Source organism: Poecilia reticulata, linkage group LG5 (genome assembly GCF_000633615.1).
Source record: "Poecilia reticulata strain Guanapo linkage group LG5, Guppy_female_1.0+MT, whole genome shotgun sequence".
NCBI lineage: Eukaryota > Metazoa > Chordata > Actinopteri > Cyprinodontiformes > Poeciliidae > Poecilia > Poecilia reticulata.
This window is the reverse complement of record NC_024335.1, coordinates 31,444,190-31,470,017: the sequence shown is the minus strand read 5'-3', so window position 1 is coordinate 31,470,017 and position 25,828 is coordinate 31,444,190. Positions and strand designations below refer to the sequence as shown.

General features: G+C 44.1%; 1 long non-coding RNA gene across 2 annotated transcripts; it reads left to right on the top strand.

The window, feature by feature from the left end:
- The first annotated feature begins 140 nt into the window (after positions 1-140).
- Positions 141-24,722, top strand: LOC103465573 (uncharacterized). 2 transcript variants are annotated; one of them, XR_001776583.1, is made up of 4 exons: positions 141-288; positions 419-499; positions 16,715-16,837; positions 21,195-24,722. It is a non-coding gene; the product is annotated as an uncharacterized LOC103465573 (long non-coding RNA). The 2 variants fall into 2 exon arrangements; XR_533816.2 differs by lacking the exon at positions 21,195-24,722 and having other exon boundaries at positions 16,715-16,968.
- Positions 24,723-25,828: the final 1,106 nt, after the last annotated feature.

Below are 25,828 nucleotides of genomic sequence, written 5' to 3'. Positions count from 1 at the left end.
GCATGATTGTTAGACTAGATGGGCATAATTAGGGATGCAAATCTTGCGGGGGTTTTGTTGCTTTGTGTTGTTTTGTTTTACTCCTGTGCAGCACAGGTAACCAGATTTTTTGTTGTTGTTGTCACAAATTCCAGAACCACCGAGTGAGTAAGTTCAACCAACAGTCTTCGGAGAATTCCTTTGCACATGCGATTTCTTTACCGGATGACGCCGAACTCAAAAATGGGCATTCATGCTGTTGTCCTTCAAACTCCTTGGCAACCTGAACGGCCTGCTTTGAAATGACAAGTAAGGCCCCGCGTTAAGCCACATATTTGTGTGTTTCCCCTGTGTGTTGTGAGACAAATGGCTCGTCACCTGACCTCTCTCTCTCTCTCCATCCCATCACACACACACACACATTCGCACATCCCCACAGCTGCACAGAGGCGTCCAGTCAGCACGGCCAGGGGGACATGGGAGCCAAAGTCCATAGATGGAGCGTGGACAGTGGCAGCTGGTGAGCTGACAAAGCCCCATTCAGAGGGCCCAGGCCTTGGGGACAATGGCCCGGCCAGGCTGAGCCCTCTCCTCCACTCCTCCACCAAAAGATTAATACTTCAGATGGGCTTCCCGGTGGCAGGCAGGGGTAAAAAGGAGAGTCCTCCTGTTTGTCACCGGGCTTTGTGCGAGTTGCCTGAGAACCAACCTCTTGGATGGGCTTGACAAATGAGAGCCGCCATTGACAGTGAACAGATTGGGGCTGCCACTTTTGTTTTGATTGTGGTGCTGGTATAATCAAGTTATTTGGGCCTCCGGGAGTTTTTTGTTTCTTTCTCCCAACGCTCTTGACGCCTGAGTCCCACCTCAACAGCCCATTGCTGACCCAGCTGTGGTCGGAGCGTCCTCCAGCTCCTCTCCTTCTCCTCCCCCCTCCCCCACTGTTTGTTGTTTCTGTTTGTCAAAGCCGTGGAGGAAGTGAATTTACTTGGGTGTGGGAATCTTTTCAGGCTTCCCACATAAGGCGGCGCAGGTGCAACAGGTGTAGGTGTGTGCGTTCTTGTCACAGGAGAAGGTTATTGTAATGTTTTTCTATGCCTATGCTCCCCATACACCTGACCTGGATTGTTTGCAAAAGAGCAGCAGCTCGTACCGGGCACTACGGTAACCAGAAACCCTTTTCAGGTAAAGGTGCAGGCAGCTAACTTGTGCCTCCCACCCAATCCATTCTCTGAAACCCTGTCAGCGCAGCGCAGGTGTTTAGCCCCCAGCAAGGCAGCATTTCAGGTTAAACTGTAGGAACGCTGCCCCGCCTTTTTTGCACTGGGAACTGGAAGTGGCTGCAGAGCACACGACATCGCACCTGCGCACCTGTGAGTGTGTGCTTGGCTACTGTTGATCCCGTCACGTGACTTCGCAACAGGAAATGTCCTGGCGGACAATCTTTGCAGGGAAGAAAGCTCACATTCAGCCGGCATTTTACATGCAAATGCCATTTTTCTGTGCCTCGTAGCCAAATTCTACTAGCGTAAACTCCCCCCCCTATCTTCCCACCTCAATGACAGAACTATTGTTCTCCTGTACTGTCGCTGCAGGCCATCTGTCCTGTCTGTCCCTGTGTTGTTTGCTAAGCATCAAGCAGCCATTCTCACGGCAAAGGAATGCGTCCTTCCTGTAAACATACTGTACGTTGACCTCCCCTGCGAGCTCCATAAGCTTCATCCCTTATCCTTGTTCCCACCCATCAGTACATCGGCTTCTCAAACCCCCTCTAGCTTTGGTCTGGCATCCCTCCTGCCCCCTCCCATATACTGCCAGTCTCCTTTCGGCTGCCCAGAGACAATCCTCCTCTGGTTCCCACGTCCGGTAGACGAACGCACCGTTAAGACAAGGGTCCTGCTTCTTTTTCTTGCAGAGGGCTCTCTGCCAGGAATCTGCTTGTGTGAATCTTTGATGCGGCAGAAGGTGCCCTACTTTTAAACCTCATTCTTCTTGCTTCTTGGATTTTTTATTTATTTTTTTAAACAAAGGGCATAAGAGCCTGTGCGTGGGTCAGCGTGGGTGTGTGCATCTAGGCTGGACACGTCTCATCCATGTGTGTGTGTGCACGTGAGGGCCGGGCTTTGGGATTATAAAGAGGAAGTGAATGGGAAGTACACACTCAGCGACAAAGTAAGAGGGAGACATTCCTTTGCTGTCCCCCCTCTCCGTCCCTCTTTCTCCTCTCTCCCTCCACAGTGGCAGGACCCTGGGAAAATCAAACAGGTGGTTTGTGCCTGGCAGGAAAGCTGGCTGGGCCCAGGGTGGGCAGGCCTACAGGCTGCTGGGGGCTATCAAAAGCTCTTAGCCCCAGCTTTAGGCCAGCGCCATGAATGGCCCCAGGCTTCATTATCATGTGAATTCTGGGAACTGCCCTGGGGCCCCAGTAACACCAGCGAGCTGCCCATATGCTGTTCGCTTGGCAACTACGGAGACCTCGGCTCTCCACCCAGGGACCCCCACCCTTTCCTTCAGCTCCCTCTCTCTCCCTCTCTATCTCTCTCTCTCTCCATTCCAGCCCTTCTGATATCAAGGAGATGAAGGAGCCTCACTCTGCTCTCGGGGGGAGGAAGACATGAAGGGGGTGAGAGTGGACCACACAGAGCAGCGCCCACCGGTCCTCGGGGACGGCGGGGGTGACACTGCTGCCCTGAAGGGCAACGCCATTCTGCGCGCCCAACTCTGGGTGGATTTAGCTATTTAATTACCATTAGAGACTCAATTTGAAAGCTGTCACGTTTGCATCAGAAGGCCTGGGTTTTGACAGATAAAGACGTCAACGCCCTTTCCGGCTTCTTCTTTCCACATGCCATCACAGGTTGTAGTGGTGTGTTTTTTTTTTTGACTGAAATGGAATTTAACTCTGAATCACCGTCGTTATTGCTCAATCACAAACGAAACTCGCAAAATTCATCCATTTACGTTTGTTTTGTTGCAACTCTAAAATTTCAGTGAGCGTTCAGATGTTAGACAGATCCAATGTCAGTGGCAAAACATGCTCAACGCTTTCTTTAAGTCCCATTTGTCATGTTTTGCATCAGACCATGCCGCCTTGTAGCAGTATTTATTTAACTTTTCCATATTTTGTCACATTACAAACACAACATGCAACATATTTTAATGTGATAAATGTTTGCAATCATACTGCCCCCCTCCCACATTCCAAAGACCTTTTTTCTGTTCTGTTAGGCCAACTCAGTGCATATCTGCGAAGGGAATTAACCCTGTATTGTGCAAAAACAACAAAGGTGTGCACTCAGTTTTGTTTCCATTAGCAACTAGACAAAAAGTCCACTTCCACAAGATAATTTGCAACTTGCGTTAGCAATCATCTCAGAATCTGATCGCTTCTTTTGGGACAATGTCACATTTCTACTCGCCGAACAATCACATTTCTTGGCTTTGCCTGGCCTTCAGTGAGGCGGTAAGGCATTCTTCAGGGCAGCGTTTCGGAAACCCTAAACAGGATCCACGCATCAGGTAAGGAACTCGATGAGTCATGCGGCTTTTCCTGGCTGAGGATGAGGACACTTCTGCAGAGGAGATGTCACTTAACAACTGAGCTGGAATGCAGCAGGCGGCCCACCTGCGCAGCAGCAACAGGACCAAGAAGAGGAAGTGTGTGAGCGATGTGTGTTTAAAAAAATAAAAAACGCCACATGACCTCATGCTGACGAGGAGACTCTGGATGGCTCTGGCATTGTTCATTGTGATCGCCGAGGTGTGTTGCTATGTGTGTGGGGATGCTGCACATGTGGCCAATTCTGGTGCGCTTACTTCACCGCTTGCACCTGCGACTGGGAAGGTGAGGTATGAAAAACAGAGGGCGGGGAGTGGAGTGAAGGAGGAAGATGTGTGTGTGTGTGTGTGTGTGTGTGTGTGTGTGTGTGTGTGTGTGTGTGTGTGTGTGTGTGTGTGTGTGTGTGAGAGAGAGAACTGAAAGTGTGATCTGACTTCTGAGGAACTCTGAGTGATTCATGCTGTTACACATGGAGCGATTCACTCCCTCTGCAGCTGTGCTGGCCACATGCGCAATATGATTTCACAACATCTTCCCCCGTCCTTGGAAATTCCTTTTTTTAATTTTTTTTTCATCACACAGACCTCTCACCCTCTTTTCCTCCTGTCAGATTGCTGCTGCTGTTCTCCTGACGGAGAGGCAGGTGCATGACTTAGTCATACTCCTGTTCCCCGAACGGCTCAGTATTTTCACTGAGGCAGAGAACCCCGGTACAGACTCGTGTGTTTATCACACAGTTGGCTCCGCAGCGCTGCGGGTGATGGCATTGTTGATATCTCTCTGCGAACCGCTGCGCTGTGACGTGTCAGCAGCCAGCTGGGGGAAGAACAGAAATCTCTCATCCTGACAAACTCAAGTGACTCAGCGTTTCTTGGTATCAGCCCCCCGATTCCTGTGAGCAAAGAAGTTTGATTTTATGTTCATGGATACAGAATTTCTCTATCTAGGATTTGTTTTTGTTAACATCTTTAGGATCCCACTCAGAGGGGTGTGCGTGTGTGTGTACAAAGCCACCCCCTCTGACCAACCGTGGCCCCTGCGGGACAAACACAGCAAATCCAGAGTTCATATTTTCTGATCGCATAATCTAAGCAAAATTAGCTGCATGTTTACTTAGAACTTTTACCATGCTGGGGGGGAAATAAGTATTGAACACTTTGATATTCTTTGCAAAAAAATATATATATTTCTAATATTTTTACTGCCCACGTAGGCTGTGGCCCTACATGGGCAAACCCATGTGGGGTTTGCCCATGTGGGGTTGGCCCATGTAGGGCCACAGCCTACGTGGGCAGTAAAAATATTAGAAATATTAGAAATAATTTTTTACATGGACAAACCCATGTGCCCATGTAGGGCCACAGCCTACATGGGCCCTACATGGGCCCTAAATATGCAAACCCATGTGGGCCACCACCATGTAGGGCCCATGTGGGCTGTGGCCTTACATGGGCAAACCCATGTGGGGCCACCGTGGAACCCGCGGACAAACCCATATGGGACCCATCTGGTCTGCCCTTCTTTTCCCCATATGGGGCCCACCTAGGTATGCTGGCAGGGAGGTTAACACTCACTGCACAAGACTCCACTGTTGAAGAAAAAGTGTGTTAAAGCTGAAGCAGAAGATCAGGACAAGTCAGTGAAATATAAGAAGATCATTAGATAAAAGCCAAAATCCACCCTCTGGGTGTTTTTGCACATAGCATATTTGGAGACAGATTGATTCTCCAAAACCATCCATACAAAAAAAGAAAAAAAAACATTATGGTGTAGAATGTTGTACAACAAGAAGATACTGGCTTTGAATCCCAGCCTGGGGTTTTTCTTTCTGTGCATGCCTGACTTCTTCCCACAGTCCAACCTTTAGGTTAAGAGGCCTCTAAACTGCCCTTAGGTATGGGTGTGTGTGTGTGCATTGTTATTTGTCCTGTGGGTCTCTGCGTTGCCTGGTGATGGACCGGCGTCTTGTCCAAGCTGTATCCCGCCTCCCACCCAACGACCCCTGGAGGTAGAGACCAACTTCAGATCAAACATCTAAGAAGATAGCTGGATGAATGTGTTTTTACACAGATTTTACAAACTCCCTGTGGAGAAAACAACAAGAATGCCCCCTAAAGTTAGGATTGTGACTGGGAAAGTTGGTGGCAAATCCAAATTTAGTCTCCAACTTGGCCGCCAGTTATAGAAAAGTAAAGCTGCCAGCATAAACCATTAGTTAACACTCATTCTTGCATTCACACCAGCCCCGTTTAGTTCACTTTAATCAAACTCTAGTTTGTTTGGGGAGGTGTGAATTAGCAATCAAACCCTGATGCGGACTCTGGTCTGCCTAAAAACCTGGGTCTTGATTTGGCTGAAGTGAACTCTGATACGGTTTGAATGCATTCATATATGGAAGTGGTTCGGATTGTGCTCCAAAAACTGGAAGTGGATTTTGGGTGAATACAACCAAAACAAACACGCGAACCTAGCGCTAGCTGCAAAAATGGCTCATGATCTTCTACCAAAGACAAACAACAAATCCTACAACCGCTAAAATCCGACGCCTCTCCACTTTTGTTTGCATTTTGTGAAGAAGGAAGTTGAGCTCAGGAATTTGTTGTGTCATTTCCTCTATGGGTTCTGTGTGCTGCGCCACCACAGGCTTTTCGAAGGGTTTGGATCGTGTCACACAATACAGTATGAAAGCTAACCACACCAGCTGAAAACGTAACAAAATCTTGCAATTTTGGTCCAAAATCAAACCAAGTCTATTGCACTATCAGTGTGAAAAAACCCTACTACTCTACACAACCTCTGTTTGTCCCTGTGACGCATTATCATGCTGTGTTGCTGATTGTAGCTAGTACCGCAGCAAAGAGCAACTTCATATTGTTTGTCTGATTTCCACAAGAAACCATTCAGGTCTGACATCATTCCCAGATCGAGCTTCTTCTTCTTCTCAAACAAATCAACTGCTCTTGTGGGTCTTCTGCTGGCCTGGAGGCCCTAAGCAGCAGCTTAGTGCTTAAGCCTTAAACCGGCCCACAACAATGAGTGGCTCAGATCAGCTGAGAAAAAGAAACCGCTTTAGCACTCGGTGGCTATTATGATGCCATATTCCTTTATAAGGGTGACATTATTGTCTGACAGGTAAGGCTTCGTTCACCTGAGACGTCTTCCGCAAAACATAACTTCTTTTGAAGACACTCCACAGCAGTGAACTTAAGAATAGGGTATCTTATATCAATCAATCAATCAAGTTTGTCTGTGTAGCACATTTTAGGAACAAGGCAGTTCAAAGTGCTTTGCGGCATAAAAACACAAGAGTAAGAAGTCATGAAAACAATTGAGAAACCTGTGGCAAACATTACTTTTTGTCAATTGCCTTCACTAAAATCAACACACATCAAATATGTTGGTCAAAGTTGTATTTATTGTGGTTTAAAAGCAACTCTGAGCAGGTCCAGTTTCAGAATTGAAGGAACTCAGATTTGAATTTATTTTTCATTGAATTAATACGTGATGATACGAAACGATGTGAGATTCCGTTATCGTAAGAACAAGCCTGAATTTTTTCATGTCTGAAGTAAATCTGACCAATCGAAGAGGTTTGATAGGTTTCCCTCCATGACATTCCAATCAATGAATCTTTGTTTTGCTTGGACTGTTTCTGGACAATGAGCCCAGTACAGTCTGAAAAGATTCCAGTGCATGCTGTAGGTAAAATATGATTGCAGTTCTTTGCAAAACAAGCCTTGACACTGACTTTGTTAAGCTGATCTGATAGCAGATCTGGACTCATCCATATCTGCGCTTCCCCCTCATAGGTAATACAGAACGTCTGCTCTCTCAAATCTGCTTTGAATTACAGTTTAGCATGAGATTACACGAGTTTACAGCTCCAGTCGAAGGTTTGCAGCACGTCGTATTAAATTGGGGCTTTTAATGCATTGGAACCATTTTGGGTTTTGTTTGTCTGGACTGGTGAAGCAGCACACTACTTGACTATTTTTTTAAAAAACAAGAATAAGGAGCATAGACCTGCAGAAACCTACACATATAGACTCGAAGAAAGAAGCAGAGAACGAAGGAAAGATATTGCCAGAAGCCATGTAGAGCACGCAGTAAACATGTGGAACAAGGCGCTCTGATCAGATAACTGCAAACTTTTTTGGCTCACGTGCAAAACGTTATGTCACGGAAAATTAACGCTGCACATCACCCTGAACACACCGCCTCCTCAGTGAAACATGGTGGTGGCAGAATCATGCTGTGGGTATATCTTTTATGGGTTGATGCAGGAGTACAGGTGCACTCATTTTCATTCGGGGTCAATTCAAATTTGTGGAGAAAATTATGGATGTATTTTGGAGCCTACAGGGCCTCATCAAAAGCTGTGGCGGGCCAGATCTGGCCCCCGGGCCTTGAGTTTGACACACGTGTTATAAGGCATCAACAAGCCAAACTGTGGACATTTGTCCCATTTCAACATGCAACCGAGAAACTGAAAGTGCAACAAGTGATTTACTTAATATTACTCATCATGACAACATGATGAGACATGACAGCAGCTGGGTATCTTAGTGAGTACTGCCGACAGCAGGAAACAAACGTCTGCTCCTTGCTGTAAATTTCCACCTTCGCTTACAAAAAATGTTTTTGTTTTTTTTAAATGACTCATCTTTTTGTCAAAACTTTGCGTCCGTTTTATAAACCGTCAGACTGGTTTCTTTTTGTCACCAGTTGCACTCAAGTACCGATTTTCCCCGATGCACTCCGAATGTTCCAGCAGATCTTTCCCGCCTCTATAAATCTGTGATGAATTAACCATTTTGATTTAGCGATGTTTAGTATCTATAAAGGGCCATTTTCCCCAGGTCTTAATCTGCCTCTCCACCCGCCCTTGCACACACGAACGTCCCTTATCCACCCCCTCTGTCGGCGCCAAAAGAGCCGGCGGAGGAGAGGACGGAAAGAAGAATGGGCCGTCGAAAGGCCGGGGATGAGAGCTGAGTTGTGGAACAAGTGATGGAGCGAGAGAATGAGAAAATGAGAAGGAGAGGCAGCATTGAGTCCATTCTTTGCGGGGCCTTAAAGACATGTTTCCCTCAGATGTTGGCTCTTCTTCAGATGCTAATGGCTCACTCTTATTCCCAAGCTGTGCCTTAGCATAACAATGGCGTGGAAGTGAAAGAGCTAAACCTCTGCTTTCTTTAAGAAGCCAAAGCTGGAGGCCTTTTTTTTCTTTTTTTTTTTTTTCGTGCGCTACTAACGCCCCGCTCCCCTCTCTTTGTGCTCCGGCTGAAAAGCCCGCGGAACGCAAAAAAGGCAAGGTGATCACAGAGTTTACTGAAAGTGAGACTGAAACAACACACACACACACAAAAAAAAAACTTTGGTGAAGTCATCTAGAGCCGAGAGAAATGACCAAATATAGAGCAGTGAACATTCCCCTTTTCCCAGCAGTTTCTTTTTTTATATTATCAGCCGTTTGCTTTCAAAGCTGTGCTGAATTATGTCTGTTGGGAAGACTCCAAGCCCGGTGTTGTGACTGCGCGTCCCGTGCTGACTCCAGGACGCCATCAGGCCCTGTGTGACGAGCGGCGGAGGGAAGGAGCAGATCGTGGCCTTGCTGGGTTCGTGGCAGGATAGCGCGGGGCTCGATAGCCTCCGATAACAAACGCAGAACGTGTGTTTGGCTTTATCGTTTGCCACTGATTAGGCGTAGAGGACACACAGATAACAGCACGACGCTCTGGCTGCACAGAGACGTGATGACTTGGGCTTATCCGTGTTTGCGGAGACTCTCGTATCATTTGGTATCGTGACTTTTTGTAAGAAGAAAAAGGATTTTCCTATAAATCATAAAGGAAAAACATTCAGATGTGGTTTCAGGGCTGGCTCACAGGTGAACCAAGCAGAGCCTTACACACTTACTGTCACAATCCTAAAAACTTTGACATAATCATTTTAGGTTTCCACGTTGTCCTTTTGTTATATTTCCGTTGTCCTGACTTTTGGTCTTTGCACTAAAGAAGTTGGTTTTAATGACTGACTGGCTCTCCAGGTATTCAGACCCGCTCCATTATTTTAGGTCTGTCAAATAACAGCCACAACTACTAGTTGAATCAGCTTCTAGCAGGTTTTATTACAGGATCTCCCTCCATCTTCCCTGTAGCTGCTGAATGAAATCATCCCATCAGCAAAATGCTACCACCGCCATATTCCACCATGGGGACGCTGCGTTCAGGCTGATCTGTAGTAGGGCTTTAACGATTCCTCCAGTGATTCGAGTACCTTGATTATTAAAATTCCTTAACGAAAATTACCTGCCTTGAAGCTTCGTTAAATTATGTTTTATTATTTAGCACACCGTGTTCCAGCCGGGTGATTATTTGTGTTGTGCAACGCTCTCACTTCCGCCTAAGCTACGTAAGTGCTAGCAGCATAACGTCCAATTTTCAAGTTCGGTCTGGGGGAGATTTCATTGATGATAATGTCCGGGTTACTGGGGAACCTGTAATCATCCTTAAATTGACTGGCAGGAAGTCTAGAGTACAGCAGCCTTTCTCCTCTGGAGCCGCTGCCTGGTGGCGGTGAAGAGCGCGGTGGGAGTATTTATACAGGTGAGCCGATAGGCTGAACACGGCGGGCGGCTGTTCTGTAGTTGATGCTTAACGTTAGTGTAGCTTTACGAATGAACCGGAAAATAAATGTACCACCATCCCGGTCTCAACAAACATGACGATACATAACCGGTTAGACGTTTCTGTGTGTGACGAAGGAACCAAATCCAGTCGTTCATATGGACCATAGCAGACTGGACAGAATGAGTGTTCACCTATTAAATCGACTGAAGACGAATACTTAAGCTAAAAACTGGAGTATAGACATTTTTTTAAGTGTTTTTGTGACCCTACCTCTTTATTATTAAATTGAATACAGTTTCAGAATTTTGTATAATTTTTGTCCGGGTTAACTGTTATTATTACTGGTTAGTTTTCTAAACTACAGGAAAGTTATTGTTGGGGATGCTCAAATATGAAAATTTGAGTTGATATCCAACAATAACATTACTGTCATGGTAGAATTTACCAACAATTTATTTTATCAAATTTTTATTCAATTACTCAGAGTAATCAATAGAATGGGCTGCACAGTGGCGCAGTTGGTAGAGCTGTTGCCTTGCAGCCAGAAGGTTCTGGGTTCGATTCCTGGCCCCGGTCTTTCTGCACGGAGTTTGCATGTTCTCCCTGTGCATGTGTGAGTTTTCTCCAGGTACCTCTCCAAATTGTGAATGTGTGTGTGCATGGTTGTTTGTCCTGTGTGCCTCTGTGTTGCCCTGTGACAGACTGGCAACCTGTCCAGGGTGAACCCCGCCTCTTACCTGGAACATTAGCTGGACATAGGTACCAGCATCTCCCGACCCCACTAGGGACAAGGGTATAAGAAAATGGATGGATGGAATCAATAGCATACTTGATTACTAAAATAACCGTTAAAGACATGCCTAATCTTTAGTGTTACTTTCTCACAAGTAGCACTTTGCTTATAGGTGTGTAAAAAAATTTACGTTTTGGTCTCATCGGACTTCTTTCACGTTTGCTGTGTCCGCTCCATTACTTATGGCAAACTGCAATGTGAGCATTTTGTAGCTTTCTGTTTTCTTTTTACTGCTTTTTATTGTTAAGGCTCCATGTTTGTAGAGCACTCGGCTTCTGTCCTGAGGATAGATCATGCTTGCGGCGGTTCGGCCATATCCTTTACGTTTTTTCAGATGATGGTTTGAGCAGAGCTCAGTCAAACGCTGGGACATTGTTTGATAACCTCACTCTTCTTTTAACATCTCTCTCTCCATGACCTTTCTGCTGCGTTCCTTGGTCTTTGTTGGACTTAGATTAAATTACCCAGTTTGACTCTAATTTTCAAAATTAGTGGCTTCTGAAGGTAATTGGTTAAACCATTAACTATTTTTTCCAGCTTTGCACTTAGGTGCTTCTTTGTAGAGGTGTGCTATGCTGCACGTTTTGCTAACGATTTGATTCCAGGTATATACAGGGCCCGTATCGTTGTACCGATACCAATACTGATACTGATACTTTTTGAGTCCAACGTGTCATCAAACATATGACCTTAAGGTGTTTTTGTGTTTTTACCTTTTCAATTATTTTGCCTAGATCTCCAACAGAATTTATATAAAGTCTGTAGATGTCTAAAAAAAATAACACACTAACATGATTTGTGTGCATTTTTTCCCAAATAAAGTACAAAAATGTACAATTTGAAACAAAATCTTTTTTTGAGGCAGAGTTGAAAAACGACAATACAGAAATAAAACAAATCTGAAACTAAAGGATCGATCTTATCGTCTCGACCTGGTACCGGTATCGGCTTGGTATCGATATTATCGTTATTTTAGAACAATCCGTTTATTTCTGCTTCTTTGACCTGGTTTTTCACATGAAATCCTGGTATGCTACAGGGAAGTGTGTTGTTGCAGCTTTAAAAAAAAGTAGAAAAAAAATAAAATCATAGGATGTTAATAGCGTTTCAAGACAATGTATGTCACGTGTCAAACTCGAGGCCCTGTGGTCTCTACAGGAACACATACGTCAACGTGAAAATATGTTCAGTATTATTTAGCTTCAAGTATGGAATACAGACACAGCTATGTATGAATATTTTAACAGTTTAATCAGCTTTTATCGATACATTTGTTCAAAAGCGACCCTTTGAGAAATTTCAGGATCTTGATAAGGCCCAAAATTACAAATATTTGAATATGTCACATCATCTTGGTACACAGAGAATTCAGGTTGTTATTTTTTATTTTTTTATTTTTTGCGCGTGAGCCAGAGAAGAAAGCCCCCTACTACTGAATAAAATGTTGGACTTTTAAATTCTGCAGCATGCGTCGATTAGCTGCGCCTCCAATTAGCCCCTCCTCTAACGCCTCTGATGTTCTCCATCTTTCGCTGGCCTCCTCTCATGTAGATGAGCAGTTGGTCCAGGTGCAGAGCAGAGAGGAAGTTAGCACCTCCTCAGCACAGTGACACACTCTATTTACATGCAAAACACTGGGCTAAGTCTGGGAAATGTGTGAACACAGGTGTGCGTGCATGTGTGTGTGTGTGTGTGTGTGTGTGTGGGAGCAGGACGCTGGTGGGGATGTTGTTGCTGGAGCCACTAATCTGTTTGTCCTGACGTACTCGGCGTTAGCCGTGATGCTGCTGAATGGCTGCATTGTGTAATTAGACGCTTTGTGGGAACACATTTCGGTTTTCTGTTGCAGAAGAAGAGGCTGGAAATTTAACTCTCGCAAACAAATGCAAAGCCTGCATTTTACTTGTGCTGAGGCAAACGCTTTGTTTTTTTTCCCTTTTCTCTCTGTGTGTGTGCTCTCTTATTTGTGTACATGCGTATGTGTGTAGGCTGAGAGGAAGTCGGCGGTGGCACCCAGTGTCATTTGAAGCGGAGAGCCTGGCGCCACGGCATCAGGAACATCACTCTCCTGGTGCCAAGCTCGTTTTTATAAGCGCTCAGCAAATGACACACAGCTGGCGGCGCAGAGACAGCTGTCACTGCCGTCACTACGCCCTAATCTGCCTCTGCCTTTTTTCCTCCTCTTTTCCTCCTCTCTCACACTCTGGCGTTCAGCTGGGCTGCCTCCCATCCTCCTCCCCTCTTTCCCTCCCCTCGGGGTCCAGACTTCGTGGAGCCGAAACTGCAAAAAAAGAAAAGGAAAAAAAAATGCACTTCCTGGACCTGGTGCTCACTTCCTTTCCTTTTTTGTTGGACTTCCTGCGCTGCCTCTGTGATCAAGCCGGCCAGAGTTGACTCTCTGGGAGAGACTTCCTGATGCACAGACAGCTGGGGAGATAATTCTCAACTTTCTGCTTTTGTCAGGATTTTTTTTTTTGCCTCATTTTCTACGTCCCCAGAGGTCTCCCCTCCACCTCTGTACTGTTTTTCCATTTTCTCTGCTGTTGTGCAGCAAGTTTGTTTTGACGTGATGCAAAGCAAACCTGAGAAACGGAGCCCGTGTTCGACTACGTGGCTTCACGTTTTTGCATTTTCTGTCCAGTCGCAGCTACAAACAAAGTATTTTGTTTTACTGACATTTTGGAGTGACACACCAACGCAAATGTAGCTTCGTGTACAGATATTTTCGGAACATCTCTGATATTTAATAATGTTCAACACTCTACCAATCAAGCCGGCAGCGCAGCAGAGCAGCAGAGCCACAATAGAGTCTATACAATAAAAGTTGCCATTTCAAATCCACAAATTTATAAACAAGCCTGAAAGAAATGAGAATCGTTCAGAGAACCAGAACCAAACATGGAGAAGCAGCTTTCAGTTTCTACTACAAATATGGAACAAACTTCCAGAAAACTGCAAAACAGCCGAAACACCGAGTACTTTTAAATCAAAGCTAAAAAAAACTTTTTAAGAGTTGCTTTTGAACCATAGCATACAGAAAAATGACCAACATATTTGATGTGTAGTGATGATTTCAATGATGCCACTTGACAAAATGCTATGTCTGTTATTGTTTTAACAACTATTGACTATACTATCTGTTTATGATGTTTTTTTTATTAAGTTTTCACGATTGATTTGTTAAAAGAACTTGTTGAGCAAAATTCCAACAATGCCCAGCATTGGTACTATAATCCAGAAATACTGCAATGTAAAATATTGTATAACAAAACAACATAAAAAAAATTCAGAAGGGCACCTTTTTTTTGTCCAGAGGAAAAAATGATGAATTAAGGTCCAAACCTAAATCCAATTGATTTTCAATTAAATTTAGGTCTACGCCTTGGATTTGGTGACTCAGTGCATTCTCAGAGTCCAGACCTGTTTAGGGCAACCTTACAATGAAATAAGCTATTCGTCATACAGCTTTATTACACCACAGTCCATACCTGCTGGTTAGGATAAAATAAACTGGAATATTGCACAAGGGCGTATCATCTGTAAGGACTGATGTTCACCTTGCCCTCCCCTCTGGCTGACAGTAGTGGAATGCAGTAGGGGTGTGGGCCCGGGCGATACCGGCAGCCTGGCTCTAAACGGCACACCGAACCCGACAACAGTGCTGGGTATAGACAGGACGATCCAGAGGGTGAGCCGATACAGGACTGGATAATGAGCAGAAGGACTGATAGCAGAGGAGAGAATATGGTGGTAGATGCCTCTCTGTCTGAACTTGCTACACAGCACCTGCCAGTAATGCTATCACCACTTGTGATGCAACATCGCTAACTTGTAGCCAGAAAGAGAACAAAAGTGCCAGTGCGTGCCACTTAGAAACATCATGTTTGGTACGACTTGTCCCAGTGAGGCACGAGGCCCCCGGAGGGGGGGTGGCGGGGGGCATCAGGACCAGCCAATAGGAACAGGTGTGCTGGTGAAAAAAAAAAAAAGTTGCTTTGAGCAGCATCCATTGCCACAGAGGCCAAACTGAAAAATGGAGAGCTGCTGCTCCCACATGGGTCCAGCAGGAACCCAGTCAGGTTCACACAGCTCCAGGTGTGTGTAACGGACTAATGGGTATTTTTGTCCAGCTGCTGCCCCACATTTGAGGTTCTTTTAGGGATCGACCTGCCAGGGGCAATAAATAGCTAAGCCGGACAACTGGCGCCAAACATGTCCGAAGGATCCCATGCAGCTCTGTTTTTACACATATTGATCATGTCAGTGTGCTAAGAGTGCTAAAAGTTGTGGTTGAAGGCTGCATGAAGCAGACTCGCAAACAGCAAAGTCCTCAGTTTCTGATTTTGCTACATATTATCATTTTAAAGTTGCATGAATAATGTGATAAAAGTCAAAAACATATAATGTGACATAAAGTCCATCCAGGTCATGAGAATGGGTAACATTTTGTGACAATAATTACCTTAAAGAGGCAGTAGTGTGTGTTTCACTGCACAATCAAGTAACTGTTAACATTTTTACCAAAATGCTCAAACATGAAGGAAGAAATTTGACGTTTTAAATTATTGTTTTGAAATCGGGTCTCTGTGATAAGAATCACACTTTTTTTTTTATTTTAAAGTCACTTGTGTCCTGAAGTAACCTATTTCCAGATGGAGATCTGTGTTGGTGGGGCTACAATTCCTTAAAAAGGATTGAAAATAAGTTTTTACCGTCACTTTCATTGAAATACCACAGAATAACACGATGAAGTTTTAGGTTTATTTGGCCCATTGTGTTGTAGTATTTCTGTTTTCAGAAGACGGATTGAAGAGCTATGGGATATTGTTTTATAACCTAAATAAAGCCTCAGACTTTTCCACAGCTTCGTTTCTGACCTGTCTGTCGGACTCCTGGTCTTCTGGTAAAAGTACAGAGTGTGTTCATCTGAGGACGGTTTCCCGAGAATACTTAATATTTGAATTTATAATGAATTACATGCTACCAGCAATTCCAGTTCCTTCATTGTTTCCTGGCACACGTGTCTAATCTTTACAAGGCGGTCGGGGCCTGTCTCGACAGAATTTAGCGCATGTACAACTCGCCTGATTATTTGCGAAAGAAAATGGCAAATAGAAGTCTTTCTGTCCAGACAAAAAGTAGTCCATATCACTTTAAAAACTAAAAGGGGAGCTAAAATAAATTATCAAGCGTAAAAGACAAACACACCCATCGCAAAGCAAACAGTTATTCCAATACTTAAAAATAAAAGAGCTACAGTTAGCAAAACTCTTGCTATTAAGTTGTTTGACACATTCAAACGACACATAAATTTATACGTGTAGCTCCTTAGAAAGGCGTGAAAGGTTGAGAAATTGCTCGTGTCAGACTTTTGATTTGCGGGAGTCCATCTTGGAAGTCAAAATAACTCAAAATAAATCACTTATCCGGGAATTATAACGGGATTCTGATTGAATTATTCCATGGTGTGTGTTTTTCTGTTTAAATCTCAAATCATCTAAAGGTGGTTTAAGAAAACTATAACAATCAAACCCAACACTTCCAAAGGTACTGAGTGGCTTATCTGAGAATTTCATATAAAAGGAGATGCTTGAGAGGAACCGGAGATGAATGTGTAATGAGCTCAAAATAACCTAAACTCTTTTCTCTCTCTCTTTCTCTCATTTTTCTCCCTCCTCTCTGTGTCCTCCCTCCTCCCCTCTCTGTCCTTTTTTTTTTTTTCTCCTCTTTTGGGAAACATGCCTTTCCCAGCTGCACAGCCCCCACAGCGCGAGGCCAGGCCAGGAGCACAGCTGGCCAGACTTGGTGGAGCCAGTCGACAGGCGCATGGAGCGCAGCCCGCCCAGGGCCCGCTTCCTCCGCAAACATGCCCAGGTGTGGGGCCTCTGAGCTGGGCTTCTGATCTCCACCAAACAACACTGCTGTGTGTGTGTGTGCGTGCGTGCGTGTGTGTGTGTGCGTGTGTGTGTGTGTGTGTAGAGGGATGAGGGATCAAGAAGGCAAAGATGGAGGAGGCGGAGGGGGGTTGTCATGGGGTTGGGGGGTGGGAGGTGGAGGGGTTGTCCCTGCTGAAGCTGTGTCAACATTGTGTGCTAATGTGTGTGATTCTGTGCATCTGTATCTGCATGTGTTTGTGTTTCGGGAAGCGAGGGCTCACCCCTGGATGGGGGTGGGGGGGTGAGACAGGGGGAGACAGTGGGCAACAACAATTACTGCGGCATTGTAGCTAAATTGTGTCTGAATTGTGGGTGCCTGGCCACAGGCGGCCGGCCGGTGCCAGCCGGAGAGAGGGACGCGCGGAGCGGGGGACGTAATTGCTCGTTTGAAAGATGCAACGCGGCTCGTTAGCATATAATGAAACATAAACGATCACCTGCAGGACAAGCGGGTGCTCCGAGACTGGAAATATTGCCACTCTACTGGCTGTTTACCACATTGACTGGAGAGCGAAGCGCCCAAACTAGTTGTGCAAACAAACAATTGAAAGCCATTTTTCTTTTTCACCTCCTGCAGCTTCATTACTGCGGGCCTTTTTCACGTCTGCACGCTCTCTGTGGACTCCAGCGACCAGGTTTTACCTGCTGAGCTGTCCTCTTAACACACTTAAACGGAAACACACTCCAGCTCGGGCCACAGAGATCGCCTGCGTAGCATTCCCATAATTCACTTCATAAATCAGAGCACAAATGTACGCTTAAACGATTTCAGCTTTCACTGTAGCAGTAAGATTACATGTGGCTGATTTGAACTGAACTGCACCCCTCCGACTCCGCCGCCCCCGCCCCCACCTTCACTTATTTAACTGTGTTACGGCCGGTGGTGACCTCACTGTGGCCTGGTTGACATCCAAGTCAAGCGTTTAACTTTATAACCAGATTCCAGCACGCATGCACACCTTCAGACGGACGTGCACGCGGCTCCCGGATGAAATGCGGCCCAACGGGAGGCATGTGAGCCGGAGGTCAGATCAGATAAGGCGAGGCCAGACGGCCTCAGATAAGCTCTTTGAACGGCTCTATCTGCAGCGTCGGGGAGATGTTCCCCCCTACAGCCGTTTCACATGACGACGGCTAGCCAAGCGACCCGCTGCTGGCCTGTTTGTGTCCAGGCCCTGCTACTAATTAACTGGGGGGAGCCCAGGGCCGTCTGACTGACTGCCTTGTCTCCAGCGCCCTCACCCTCCTCCGCCTCTCCTCCCTAGCCCTCACTCAGGATTGCTCATGCATGCATGCTAGCTGACACTCAAGTAAATACACTCATAGACAGAGAGACGCCTATCTGTCTTGTGGCCCCTGAGAGGATCTCACACGGTGTAGGTGGCCCCCTTGTGGAGCAAAATCCAGTTTGTTGGAAAAACGGTTTGTGAATCCCTTTTTTTTTCTTTGTTTTTTGCAATTGTCCATTTTAGAAACTGTTCTCGAGTTAAAGTGGCTGAGTTGTTGCTACTTTTTGTTTATTTCAAAAGGGATAATGCATGTCGCATGATATGCCAGAGTTAGCCATAAAGGCTAGTTCTCATCTATAGTACCTCCAGGTGAAATTCATGTAAATACAACATGTTGCAGTGTAATACAGACAACTTAATAAGTTTCTTTCAGAAAAAAAGAGATACTACTGCTAATAATAATAGTAAAGCATATATAGTTACAAAATTAAAAAGAAAAAAGTGCATATTATATAAAAGTTATTAAATGCACACAAAAATACAGAATAAGAAAAAGATATAGTACAAATATCTTGATATCTGTTAGGAAACTTGGTTGATGTTTTTATGTTGACAGAGCTCCATCGACAGCTAGATTCTTATTCAGAAATATACAAGCCAAGTTTCCTGCAGCACCGAATCACATTAAGTCGTGCAGTTTTGTTTTAAATAAAGTAATTATTTTTTAAAAATTGATTAAACTTCTTATAATAACCATGTTATATCCATGTATGCAGATTCATAGGAAACATTATTTTATGTAGTCATTTATAAAAGGGAAGTGCACATTAATTATGTCGAGGAGTTTCGCTCATCGTGTCAAGGTGCCAGATTTAGCCACAAATGCACATTTCCGTGCACAGCCCCCGGCATGTCGACTGAATAAAACAAAACTAGAAAACTGAATTTAGTTCAAAACAAGATGCCAGACAGTCAGTCTGCATCTTGTACACTGTTTTTGAAAATTGTTTGTAAAATCTGATGCTCCTCAACTCTGTTGGTACATTACTCTGAGTGTTAGGAGAATGCTGACTGCATTTAAAAAATGTTTTGCATAGGGGAATTTACAGACCCCTCTGGTTATAGCGCTCATGGATAATTTCATCTTGGTCAATGAAATTATTCAATAGAGTAGGGAGAAAAACCCTGCAACGTTATATAAATTGGTGAAATATCTTAAAACTTGATCTTGTTAAGAAAAATATGTAATGCTAAAATGTTGCAGTAATGCTATGACCTTGACTTTTTATTTGTATGTTTTTGCTTTTAGAGTTTTTCTACTATTTGTAGAAAATTGTACAATAATTGACATGGAAAAAAAATTATGCCATTTATTTGAGTTCCTTTTTGTGTATTAATTTAATCAAATCCAATTCTATTTGTGAATCTACTGCTGCACAAAACTATTTTTTTTCTGTTGACAATCGTTTACTTGAAACTGTAACACTTGGATGTGGATCTCTCTCTCTAGAACTAGGAAGGAAAATGCAGACGATGTGATCAGGGTTGAGTTGTAAGCATATAATCAGGCAGAGATCCCAATAATTGCATCGGTTTGAGTGTTAATATGCAACAATAACTGATAAAGTAACATGAGGAGGTTAAACTTCCCAAGGTCAATAACAGGTAAGTAAAAATCAATGGACCAAATGTAGAACCCTGAGGAACACCAACAGCATCACCTTTTTTACAGTGATTGAAATCTGATATTAGACTACAGACAAAATAACTCCAACATTTACTGTAAAAATGAGACATTTATTAAACATGTTGCATTCCTGTGAGTCCAAACATTTAGTTCCATCGCCGCTGTTTCTGAGACTTGCTGCACATCTATTTTGCGTGGAGGCGGCCAACGTTAAGGTATTCCAACGCAGGACTGCTAGATTGGATTCTATGACTGCTCTCCTTTTCTTGTGTTTTGCTGAGAACATCTAAGGTTAAAGTCTGGGCATCATGCCGGCTACTCCACAAGGTTAATCTTGTTGGTGTGGAACCAGGAAGCATCTTAATTACTGGTGTGCTTGGGGTTGTTGCCTTGTTGGAACATCAGTTTCAAGGGCCTTTTTCCTCTTTGGCTTCTGGGCAACAGGGCTCTCTTTAAGTGTTTTGTTGTTTTCAGAACTGATGCATGATCTCTGTTATGCAGTAAATAGAACTGACAGCAGAATGAGAAACAGGTATTGATATGGTTTGTGATTTTGGGCTCTGCTCATCGTGGGTGACGTCTTGCAAGGAAGTAATATTTCTATAGTACCTTTCCCAGCTAATGTTTTCTGTTTAGCTTTTGTTTCGTCGCAGAGTGGTAATTACTTTGGTCAGACTGAGAGAGCATAGAGGTTAAAACAGAGAGAGGAAAGATAGACAACGGTGAGAAGATGGACCTTATAGATGTTTGAGTAACCTGCAAAATGCAACGTTTAAAAAGGAAAAACTACAACTCCAAATCTCTTTTGGCCTAAGACTTCCTTCAAATAGCCCAGAATGAGCCAGAGTGACAATGAGGATGAAGGATGCATGGAAGGAAAGAGTTAAACTAATTGTTATTTAAACGATTAAATTATTATTACTGCTGCTTCTGCTGGCTTTAACATATATTGGTGTTTGCATTCAGTACTGACCCTTCTCTGAGGAACCAAAATACCTTAGACCAAAGCAAGAAGCCGTAATTTGCTCTACACTCTCACTACTGGAAGCAGGTATTTTGGGTGCTAATTACCTCACTGGACCAACTGTACTGAAAGGGCAAAACGGCAACCTGTGGAGCAAACGTGGAACAAAAATCATTTTATATACACAAACGGCCTGCTCCCAAAGTGCTGTTTCCTTGGTTAAAATGTTACTTTGTGTGTCCCGATTTATACAAGAAATAAAAAAGTAAAAAGGGAAGCGAGATCATGCCGCAGGTTGGGACATTGTGAAGATTTTCAGACAGTTTTACAAGCTGCGGGGAGATAAATTGCAACAGCACTGGATAAATGTGATTTATTCTCCGTGCTTTATTTTGCTTTTGGCTCTTTTTTTCAGATATCAAAAAGCTCAAATGAAACCAAGGACGTGCGACGGAGAAGAAACTGACCGATGAAAGTTCACAGAAATGCAGAAAAGATAAAGAGAGTGATGGGTACAATCTGCTGTGTGATCATTTACCAATGATTTAAACACGAGAGGCAAATCTCTTCACCTCCTCCGTCAGTCCCAGTCCAGTACTTAAAGTTAATAAGATCAAATTACGTCTAGCTGCAGGAGAGCCTCAATATGCCGCACCGACAGAGGATAAACTGTTTGGAAAGCTACTTTAATCTAGGCTAACCTTAGTTTATTTACTCTGTTTTGATACCACTCTTTGATAATTTAACTCATAACATTTTTTGGTATGGACAGTTACTTTTAGAAAATGTTGTTTTTCTTCTTCATAACTACTGTTTTACTTTGAATATCATACAACTCAGTACATGACACAGACCGACACGAAGCTGCTGCAGCCAGTGCACTCTCACTCTCCCCGTGAATGTCACTGCAACAAAGAGGGTAAAACACAAAAATCATCTGGGAAAACTTTATTGTGAATGGTCTAAAATACAATTTTGCAAGCAATCTCTGACTGTTCAAAATGTGAGCGCAACAGACCATGTTTGACTGTCCATGCAATGTTTTTAACTCTGAGAAGCCGTGTTGGTTTCAGACTATAAATGTAGCACAACACTCACTTTCCAAAAAGTCACATTTGTATTCACAGATTATTCTTCTAAAAGGGATCAAATGTTTTCCACCAGATGTGAGAAAGGCCTTCAACGTTCACGCCGGAACTCCTCGCTTCGTCTTGTTCTTCATTGTTTAATCCTGAGCGCCGATGTTAACGAAGGAAGCGAAGTCTGCCGAGTCTGTGCGAGTCGATGCTGAGCTCTTGCAGTAATTTTGGAAGATTGGCCACGCCTGTGGAGGTTCCCTATTGTTCCATGTGTTCTCCATTCGTAAATAATGGCTTTCGCTGAAGTTTGTGATGGCTATTTCTGCGGCTGTGCCCCAAAGCTGCAGAAACGTCTTTGTAACTTTTAATAGACTGATATTGACATTGGCTTCTCATTTTTGCTTGAATTTCTTAAATTGAGGGCATAAAACATTTTTGCCTACTTCATCTTGTCAGAGAGGTTCTATTGAAGTTTGGCAAGATACTAAAAATAAACCAAATTAAACAGATTTTGTTTGGATAACTTCATCCCAGCACTCCAATGTTTTTGTCCAATGATTAAATCAAATTGACGATCTGAAACATTTAGGGACGATAAGAAAAAAAAAAAGCAAAAACAAAAGAGGGTTCCAACACTTTCTCCTGCCACTTTTAAGTGTTTGGCTCAAACAGATGAGAAGGATTGGGGTTTTAAAGTGTTTGTTTGGATGACTGCTTCATATAATCCCGCAAACACCCTGATGTAAAAATCAGGTGATAGTTTATAAATCCCAAATCAGCCTGGCGGCGCTCATGCTGCCGAGCAGAGAACCCTTGATCCGCTCGTGTAATCTCTTGACGACAGCTTGGTCAGAGGTCTGCTCCGCGTTCCAGTGGTGCTCCCCTCCCACGGTGCCGAGGTTAAAGCCCAGTTAACCTCATGCGTTCGACAGCATTCCAGGGACCGTCAGCTGTTTTTCCCCGCGGCGTCCCGTCGAGCGCCCCGTGCCTCGACGCTGAGAGAGACGAGACGGAGTTGAGGGTTAAGGGGGCAAGCCTGTCGAGATGTTTCAACAACCATTTAGTCAAAACCTGTACTCATGTAGCGTCTGAGATGGCTGCCATAACTGGAAAAGGCACCAGGAGTGAGGAGGAGAGCTGTGTTTTGGAGGATCAGCTGGGATTTGTGTGTGTGGGACTGTGTAAATAGGTGTTACATTTACGGTGTTTGTGTCCACTAAAAACAAGGACTCACTCATCTGTTCACACAGAGAGCTAAACAGAAGCATAAAAGGCCTCTTTTTAATTCACGGCTAAATGACACGCAGGCAAATAGACATACTTAGTTACCACCAGTCCAGTTTTTTTCCCCCCTTCTCTTCACCTGTTTATTCAGAGGCTGTTTGCCTGTTTGAACAGCTTAGACTTTAGCATGTTATGCTATCGTCCGGTATTGGGTATGGAAATGGATGCGGGCCTCTCCTCTTTGTGCTCCTGACGCTACGTTGGGTTTGGATGTGTGCGACTTGCTCAAAAAACTTTGTTTCTCCCTCCAAAATAACTCTCTCTCTCTCTCTGCTCCAACAAAGTACAATAAGAAATCTGGTTTTAAGTGCATGTTTGTGGTCTGCATTGCTTACTATATATGGGCCTAGCCTCTTAAGTTCAACGTCTAATTATGTGTTGAGCGCTGATGGGAAAAGGGCTGCGCAGACACACACGCGCACACGTTCAGCAGGAATCTGTAATTGTGTGAATGGATCCTGGAGTGGATGTGAAAGTTTTGGGATGCAGGGTGCAATTGAAGGAATGCCCTGGTGCCAGTGAGACTCGGGAGCAGGACGGCAGACGAGCTGCGGTCGAGCTAAATGAGGAGAGGCGGCTGGGTTTATGATGCAGAGCCGCGCTGCTCTCTGTTCTACAGGCGGCTGTACGGTGGGTATCGTCCATGTCTTGAGCGGCGCCTACAGTTGAAACCAGATATTTACATATGCTAATTAAAAAAAAACAAGCATTTTTTTTTTTTTTTTTTTTTTTTTTTAAGATGTTCTGACACTAAGCCAAACTTTTCCTGGCTTATGTCGGTTAGGATTACAAAAGCAGGAAACGTCAGAGCAAGAGAAAAAATTGTTTTAAAAAAATGTAATGAAATTCAGAAGGTTAGGTCGATTTCCTTAGTAACTGGGTAGGATTACAACTGTGGGTGTTTTCATGCCTGATAGTCCAGTAGACTCGGTTCGATTAGGGACTAAGATTGGAACATTTGCTACATTTTCACTTGGTGACTTTGGCTTCCAGGCCACACTGTGTCAAATAAATCAAACCCTTTGACAAAACCTGTTCCCTCTCTCGCCTGTGGTGGCGCTGCACTGAGAACTACCGAAGGAAACGACACAGAAACCTCAAAAGAAGACACTGACGGAAACTCAAAAGTCAGATTTTAGCGGCTGTAGTGTTTCTCTTTTGTGTTTGGCGCTCGACATGCGCATTTGTTTTGGTTGTATTTTCCCAAACAAAATTTCCTCCAGGCAACTTGCTGTTTACATATGCATTCAAACTACACCAGAGTTCATTTCCGCCGAACCAAGACATTGGTTTTAAGGCGGAGTTTGGTTGCGCATTCACAGCGCTCCAAATGAACCGGACTTTCTTCTCAAATAAACTATCCATCCATTTTCTTTACACCCCTGTCCCTAATTTTGTCGGGAGTTGTGCTGGTGTCTATCTCCAGCGAGACATTTCGGTCGAGAGGTGGGGTATACAAAAATTTTTAAAATGACAGAAAATATCTCAAAAACTTGGCTTTTATTTAAATAATTCCTTCCGTGATTTGACCTAAATTCAAAGTCGAAATTAATAGGAGCTGCAAAACAAGCTCGTCAAAAAAGATGGCAGTTCTTGGGTGAGCTAACATCACTGTCAATTTTCGACACACAAGGAGTGCATTGTTAAAAAAAATAAATTAAGGTTTTCCCAAAATCAGAAAATGTTATTAATTGATCAAATTGATTTATCCTACTGTGACGTCATCATCTGGGGTTTTCTGAATAATTTTAAGGCATATGAGAATAAAAGTACATTTAAACTTTTAGTTTTGCAAAAAATAAATGAAATATTCTGTTTCACAATTCTGGTATTTAACAAGTAGAAATGACCTCAATAATCTAAACTGATCTAAACCAGGAAAAGTTTAGTCTGACTTGACGTCAGATGGAGAGAAAAAATGAAAAGTTGTGAGTCCTTTCATACAGTAGTACGCTAAATGTGGGGCTCCAGCTGTGCATACAAATGCAAAAAGGAAGGTAAAAGAAAGGTGAACATGGAAAAGGGTAGTCACTTCTTTTTTTTTTTCTTTAACAGTTTCCATTTTAAACAGGCAGAGCGGGGAGGCCATTTAAAGACGTAAGGCTGTTCGGCGGGCTCATCGGCGTCCGTCTGTCGCTGGCCGGCCTGCTCTGGGGGTCCGGGCGGAGGGGTTTTGTGGCTGCGGTGCTGCCTGAGGCCTGGCTGGGCTGATTTACAGGCGGCGTGGGGACATGTGTTGGGGATACTCCCAACGCAGCCTGGTGGGGGCCAAAGCGCCCACTCTGCTGCTGCCGGAACATCTGGAGTCTAGACTCAGTGGCTCTGCTGAGCGCCTCGCTCCCTTCCTTCTCCCACATCCATCCATCTATCCATCCCTCTCTGCCTCAGCTACTCGCCCCCTCCAAACCCTGCGAAACTCAGCTTTCAGTCACAGTGTTTGTGTAGCTGTTTGGATTGGAGGGAGCGGGGGTAGGGGGGTACGGAGAAATAACTTTTTTTTTTTTTAACCTCTCACGTTTTCATGTCACTTGCCTTTTCTAACCCCTCTGTATTGTTCTCCCCTTTGTCAGTCTTGTCCAAACTCCAGCACATCTGATGAAGGACACAACAGCCAGAAAAAAAAAAAAAAAAACGGGAGAGAGGATCATGAAGCACATGTGGAAGATATCATAGAGAGGATTGTTAT